Genomic DNA, 7815 nt, shown 5'->3' on the forward strand with positions numbered 1-7815 from the left:
AAGGAGGCCTGAGCCAGCATGAGGGATGGAGAAGGCAGGAAGGGGCACCTCTGGCCTCTGTGAGGCTAAGCGTCTGGTGGACTGGGAATGAGACTTGGAGAGGTATCTGGTTGCTTAGTTCGGGAGGGTGCCCAGCACTCAGCAGCCTCCCCAGGGTTGTGTGAGGTAAGGTTGAGGCTGCCCAAGAACTGTTTTATCTAGTGAGGCTGGAGGATGTAGCGGGCATAGCATCAGGGATCTGGGTTTAAGGGGCTGGAGAGGGGTTGGTTGGGGTCTTGTTCTTCCTGCTAGTCTTTGAGCCTAGCAGAGAGAAGATGCTAATTGATACAATAAATGCTTGGAGGATGGGTGGGTGGATATATGGATGGATGGATGCATGGATGGATGGAGGCATGCATGAGTGGATGGATTGATGGACGGATGGATGAATGCATGCATGGATAATGAATGAGTGGGTGGCTGGCTGGGTGGATACACGGATGTTGATCTGGGGTGGGTATGTGGGTGGATGGATGCATGGATGGGTGAATGCATGGGTGTGTGGGTGGGTGGATACATGAGTAGATGGGTAGATGGATGAATGCATGTATGCACAGATGTATGAGTGGGTAGAAGGATGCTTGGGCAGAAGATGGATGGATGGGTGGATGGATGGATGGATAGATGTATGCATGCATAGGGCTGTATGTGGCTGGACAGATGCATGGGTGGGCGGCTGGACAGATGCATGGGTGAGTGGGTGGATGAATGCATGGGTGGGTGGATGAGTGGGCAGAGGCATGCATAGATGATGCATGGGTGCGTGGTGGGTAGATGCATGAGTAGATGGGCAAATGGATGGATGCATGGGTGGGTGGGTGGATGGATGCATGCATGCATGTATGAAGGCATGGGTGGGTGGATGCATGGGTGGATAGATGGATGGATGCATGGGTGGGTGGGAGGATGTTTACGTGGAGAATAGGTGGATTGGTGGTTGGGTGGACGGGAGGCTAAATGGAAGGATGTAGAAATGAGTAAGTAGATGGGTAGGTGGGCAGATGTGTGGATGAGAAGATTTTGAGATGCATGTTTGGATATAGGGCCACAGGCAGAAGTGGGAGGTCCTGAGTCAAAACTAGCAGCCACCATGATGAATGACATGCTCAGAACAGAACTCCGCGGCTCTGCAGAAGTGCAGCCCAGGAGGACAGGACAACTTAGATTACCACTGGCAGGGATCAAGTGTGATGCTTCTCATGGTACCAAACAGCCTGTTTTCTGCTGGGTTCTGAGGCCAACATGTCTCCCTGGCTGAGGGTAGGGACAATGTACCTTCCAAGCTCAGGAGGCCAGGCTCAGCTCACATCGGGGGTCAGGAGGCTGGGGTTCCCTGCTCTGATCATGGCCCATATGAGGGGAGCTCATCTGAAGAACAGCGTGAACACAGAGGCCCATGGCCTGAGAAGGAGCCTTGTCTTGCAGCTACTGGGACAGGCAAGAAGCAGATGGTGGTTTTGGATGCCATGTGTGGGCCTGTGGGGGTGAGGGTGAGGGCGGCCTGAAGAAGGGCTGGCCCAGAGAGGGCCCAGTGGAACAGCCAGGGTGGGGTATCGAGTGTGATTAGGGGACGCCCCCCAGGCAGGCGTCCTGGACGGCCTTGGCACGCCAGGCCGCTGAGCCAGCACATTGCTTTGTGTACAGATCACCTCCTTTTCTCCTTTTCTTCTGTTCCCATCCCCCACCTCCCTCCACGCCTAAATTCTTCCCAAACCACCCCAGCCTTCGGACTGTCAGGAGGAAGCTTTGACGTGTGGTGGGTGGGAGGCCACTGGTCTTGGGTGGGCGCTGGGGGGTCCCTGCCACCCAAGACCAGGCACCTACCCCAGGCAGGAGTTGGGGAGGGAAGGGAGCGACTGCAGCCTCCTCCCCTTCCCCAACCTGTGTGCTTCTGGATGGGAGATCCCTGCCGGAAGGGGAGGCAGTGGTGCTGGGGAATGGGCCGGGTGGGAGGAATAGGCTTGGGGAAGTGGGGCCCAGGAAAAGTGTGGTCCAGACCAGGCCTAGCCCCTGAGGGTAAAGGATCCTGCCGACCGAAGGGGGCTGAGGGTTGGGGGTGTATTTACCATGGTGAGAGGCCATGTTCGTGTTCCTGGATGCTTGCATGTGTGCATGTGTGTGTGCACGTGCATGTGTGTGTGCATGTGTGTGTGTGCGTGTGCATGTGTGTGCTTGCAAAGGCCTGGGACTGCTGTGAGTGTACAGCTGGGTGATGTGCGTGTGTCCCCGCGAGTCCACACCTGTGCCCACAGCTGTGAGGGAGCAGCATATGGCTGCCCCCAGATTGTCCAACCTGGGCCCAGCTGGGACCCCAGTTCCCTCTCGTGGCAGAAGCCTGACCTGAACATCTGGCCCCATCTGCCCACAAGAAAGGGAGTCCCAGAGCAAGTGTCAGAGCTAGAAGGGCCCAGGCCTCCTGCCCCAGTGTAGGAGCAGCCCTTCTCAGGGTCACAGGTTCCTCACCTGTGCAAGGGGTGCCTGTGGAGTGGACACTGTGGTCCCCGTGGTGTCTGCCAGAGGCCTACCACCCAGGGCAACCAACTCGTCCAGGTTTGCTGACCACTTTCTTGGTTTCAGCACTGAAAGTCCCATGTCCTAGGACACCCTCAACACCCCTGCCAATCCCAGGAAATCGAGATGGCTGGTCCCACTTGCCAGGGACACTTCTCTTTCCACCACATCCTTCCCCCTGCTACCCCTGTCCCTGCCTCCCCCCACCCCATCTCTGGAACCTTCTCTGAAGGTTCTTACTTTCCCCTTTGCTTCCTGTCTTGTGCCCTCTTCCTCCTGCCCCTTACTGTCCCCAGGGTCTCACTCCATCTCTCTCTGGCTGCAGGGGTCTCTTTCTCTCTGCTCCCCTCTCTTCCCTCTCTGTCTCTGGAGTCTCTGTCTCTCTCCTCTCCTGCCCTCAGGATCGTCCCCTGCTTGGTTTCTGGGGTCTGTCTCTCCATTCTCTGCTCACTTTGGTCTCCCCCTCCACCACCCGTGTCTCCCTGTCTCTGTCTCAGGGTCTCTGGCTCGCCACCTTCCCTGGGTGGTCCAGACCTCCCTCTTGTCTCCTGGCACCACACCCCCACGGGGCTGGCTGGGGTGGAAGCCAGGTCTGGGGGCTGTGACCAGGCCGGGAAGGGGAACCCAAGCAGACATGATATTTATGTTAGGACTTCAAAGTGGGGCAGAGGCCGCAGTGGGGGTGGAGGGGTGGAGGGCGGAGGGTGGAGGGAGGGAGGTGCTAGCAGAAGCCAGACTAAGGTCAGCACCAGCCCCTCCCAGCTGAGGGTCTCCTTGGTGACACACACCTCCCCGTGGGACCCTGAGACTTGGCGTAGGGACAGAATGGACTATTTTTGTGCAGAGTTCCAAGAAAGGCACTTCCTGCACCCCCGCCCTGCCCCCAGCCCCATCCTTTCTTCCTGTCACCCTGCAGCTGGGTCTGGGCACCGCGGGCCCCACCTCCTCTGAGCATCAGCCTGGCCCGGGAGACAGGGGTTCTGAGGGTGGCAGGAGCACAGGGCTCGATCTCAGCAGGAAAACATCCCTGGCATGGGGACAGCCCGTGCGTTCCCGGCTCTCTGGCAGAGGCCTCGCCTGGCAGGGCTGTGCGGGGCTGTAACCCAGTTGGCCCCAACCCAGCCAGGCGGACCCAGCCCTTTGGGGCCTCTGAGCCGTGAGCCTGAGGGCCTGAGGGGCCAAAATGGGCCAAGAGGGTCACCACACCCCTGCCCCCACCCTTGGCCTAACCCCTGCTAAAGACACCCAGCTGCTAGGACCTGGAAGGCGTGGGGTCAGGGGCCCTGGCCCTGGGTGGGGTGGGTGGGAAGGGCCGATTGTCTCATCCTGCGGCTCAGCTGAGCCCCGAGCCCCTCCCAGGGGCTGCGTCCAGCAGGCACCCTTCAGGCTGGGCCACCCCCTCAGGAAGCGCTCTGCCCCCCAGACTCAAGGCTTGCTCTGGACCCAGGACCCTCTGGTCCAAAGCCCATTCAGGCCCCAAATGCCCCAGCCCCTGGGCCAGTGTCTCCTCCAGGGTCCTCCCCAGGCTCTTCCTGTGAATCACTCAGGCTGGAATCTGATGAGCTCAGGCCTCCCCACCCAGCGCTGCCTGCCTCTGCCTCCTGCCTGGCTAGTGGGGTCACCACACCCCTCATGGGGGTCTTTTCCAGCAACCCACATCTCCCACCAGGGTCTAGCATGGGCTGGGGTGGGTGAGTGGTGGTGGGACAGGCCAGGGCTGGAGTGAGGAGACTCGGGAGAGGGCTTGGACCACTTCTGTGTGCTCCAAAGTATAAAAGTCTGTGTGTGTCTCTGTGTGTCTATGTGTGTGTGTGTCTGTCTTTGTGTGTCTGTGTCTGTGTGTGTGTCTCTGTGTGTCTATGTGTGTCTGTGTGTGTGTCTCTGTGTGTCTGTGTATGTCTCTGTGAGTTTCTGTGTGTGTCTTTGTGAGTGTGTCTCTGTGTGTGTTTGTACTTCCAATGCTTGGAGAGTGGGAAGGGGCAGCCGTGTGCTGTGTCTCGGGAGAGTGTGCGCCGTTGCGTCTGAGTGGGGGATGGAGTGTGCCGGTGGCACTTCTGCACAGGTAGGTCCAGTGCATCATGGGATCCCAGTGTAGGTGGTCACCATGTGTCTCTGTGTCAGCCTGTCCCCGTGTGTGTGTCCAGGAGTCACACTCTGAACCCAAGAACAAGGGTGCTGAAATATTTCAGTGTTTGCAGATTCAGGGATGTCTGAGTGGGTGGCTGGTCTGTGTCAGGGTGTGTCTGGGAGGAGGGGCACCAGTGTGTCCCTGCACCCCATCCCGCAGGAGTGAATGGCTGACAGTGTCAGGGTGTGCCTGTTAACCCTGGGGGTGCCCCAGGGTTGTTGCACGTGCCCGTGGCTGGCAGGGTGTGCACCCTGTGTGGGAATGTGGGTCAGACGGTGTCACTGTGTGTTAATTGTGGGTGTGAACATGGGTTGCAAGGCCATGGCAGGGTGCTAGACGCTCTGTGTTGAAGGTGTGGCAGGGTAGGGTGGGTCTCAATGACTGCCTTCTGCTGCACCCCTTTCAGGCCACCCAGTAGGCCCCTGGTTCCTAGAGCACACTGGCCCACAGAACCAGGGATATGCAGCCCTTCCCTCACCCCCCATTCGCAGGGTCCCAGGGACCCACCACCGGGTGCTTTCCTCCTAGCAGCAGGCTGGGAGCACTGAGTCCCCTGGGTCCTCCGCCTCAGCGGAGGGGACCCTGCACGTGGCCAGGAATGAGGTGCGCTCTGCCCCCTGGTGGCAGCGATGAAGGATGAGCCACCCTGCACCCCAGGAAAGCGGAGGGACGGTTTAGGCTGCGTCTTTCTGAATCAGTCATTCCACATAGACTCACAAGTGCCAGTTCCGGCCCGGCCATTGTTCAAGGCCCTTGAGATTTAACTGCGAACAAGGTGGGGTTGGCTCTGGCATTCTAGTGAGGGAAACAGACAATAAACTTGCATACAGAACCACCGTGACTTTAGGAGTGATAAGGTCAATGCTTCCAAGTAAGGAAGTGACCTGGCTGCTCTTTAATAGATCCAAACGTCAGAGTTCCAGTCTTGCCCTGCAGCAGCATACGCTGGGCCAGGCATGTCACCTCTTGGAGCCTTGGCTTCTTTTTCCATAAGGACAAAGGCTGGGGAAGGGGTGGCATGGAATCCCTAGGACACAGTGAGCTTTCAGTTACCACCCAGATCACGCCATGCAAATGGAGAGATGTGACCTATTTCCCTTTGGCTGGAGCTGGGGGCGCTTGGTGCTTGGTCTATAACAGACACTTTTGTTGTTGTTGTTGTTGTTTGATTTTTTTTTTGGAGTCTTGCTCTGTTGCCCAGGCTGGAATGCAGTGGTGTGATCTCAGCTCACTGCAACCTCCACCTCCCAGGTTCAAGCAATTCTCCAGTCTCAGCCTCCCAAGTAGCTGGAACTACAGGCGTGAGCCACCTTGCCCAGCTAACTTCTATATTTTTAGTAGAGATGGGGTTTCACCATGTTGGCTAGGCTTGTCTTGAACTCCTGACCTCAGGTGATCTGCCTACCTCGGCCTCCCAGAGTGCTAGGATTACAGGCCTGAGCCACCTTGCCCGGCCTATAACAGACGTTTGATAGATGTGCTGAGTGGACATATAAATCAGCCCCTCTGCTTTGAAGGACTACAGAACCTGGTACCTGAGCCCTTTGTCCTGTAACAAGGCACTTTCCCTGAGCAAGTCTGAGTTTTCTCATCTGTAAAATGGGGCTAGTGAGACTAGTCTTACACTGGCCTATCATTGTCTGCCTTGCCTGGAGGCTCTGCCCCAGGATCATAATCTTGTTGATGCTGATTTGGCCTGGACCCCTGACCAATCAGTTTCTTTTTTGGTTTCTTTTCATCTCTTTTTTTTTTTTTTTTTTTGAGATGGAGTCTTGCTCTGTTGCCCAGGGTGGAGTGCAGTGGTGTGATCTCGGGTCACTGCAACCTCTGCCTCCCGGGTTCAAGTGATTCTCTTGCCTCAGCCTCCCCAGTAGCTGGGACTACAGGTGTGTGCCACGACGCCTGGCTAATTTTTGTATTTTTAGTAGAGACGGGGTTTCACCATGCTGGCCAGGCTGGTCTTGAACTCCTGACCTCAGGTGATCCACCGGCCTCGGCCTCCCAAAGTGTTGGGATTACAGGCGTGAGCCACCAGGCCCAGCCCAGAGTTTCTTGAGAAGAAAAACCACAAGACCCAGGCAGCAGCTCCCTGTGGTGCCCCATCACTGGGGAGGGCAGGGAGGAGGTCAGGTCATGCTGAGCCTGGCAAGGGTGGGAAGGGCTTGCAGAGGCCCCAGAGCCTCATTCCCATGAGACCAGTTGTACATCCGGCCCCTGGGATCCTCCGAGCACCCTCTACAAACATTCCAGGTCCTTCCTCTGGGACTGAGCTTGACACATCCCGTGTTTGATTCCCAGAACTGAGTCCTCCCTTATACTCCCCAGGTTTCTGCCTCACTGTCCCTCACTCCTGGTTATCAAACTCCAATCAGTGAACAACATTTATTGAACGCCTATGGCATTTGTGCTCAGCATTGGACTGTGTGAGGCACTAGGGGTGAGTGGTGAAACAGGGAGGGGAATAGAAGAGCCAACGGGACACTTCCTATCAGTGAGAACCTTGGGAGGGCATGGAAGTGGGGAGGGAAGAGCTGCTGGTGGCCTAGTGACAAAAAAATGGGAGCCGTGCAACTGGGCTGTATCTGGACTGCTCATCTGAAAGTCAATGTCCGGCTGGGTGCGGTAGCTGACACCTGTAATCCCAGTACTTTGGGAGGCCAAGGTGGGCGGATCACCTGAGGTCAGGAGTTTGAGACCAGCCTGGCCAACATGGGGAAACCCCGTCTTTACTAGTTACACAAAAATTAGCCAGGTGTGGTGGTGCACACCTGTAGTCCCAGCTACTTGGGAGGCTGAGGCAGGAGAATCACTTGAACTGGGAGGCGAAGGTTGCTGTGAGCCGAGATGGCACCACTGCACTTTAGCCAGAGCGACAGAGCAAAACTCCATCTCAAACAAACAAACAAATGAACAAAAAAACCCAAAAAGCCAATGTCCACGATTTCTACCTCCCAGTTGTCATGTCTGACATTTGGGCTGACGTCCCCTCTGTGCTCAGTGCCCGAGGAGAGAGCCTCTGGGGTCATCCTCCATAAGGGGACAATTCCTTCCTTCCTGGGGATGGCCCCCAAGAGGCTGGCCTTACCCAGACCCCAGAATCTAAGGGACCTGGGGGCCAGCGGCCTTGGCCCCTGCGC

This window comes from Gorilla gorilla, chromosome 9, assembly GCF_029281585.2.
Source record: "Gorilla gorilla gorilla isolate KB3781 chromosome 9, NHGRI_mGorGor1-v2.1_pri, whole genome shotgun sequence".
Lineage (NCBI taxonomy): Eukaryota > Metazoa > Chordata > Mammalia > Primates > Hominidae > Gorilla > Gorilla gorilla.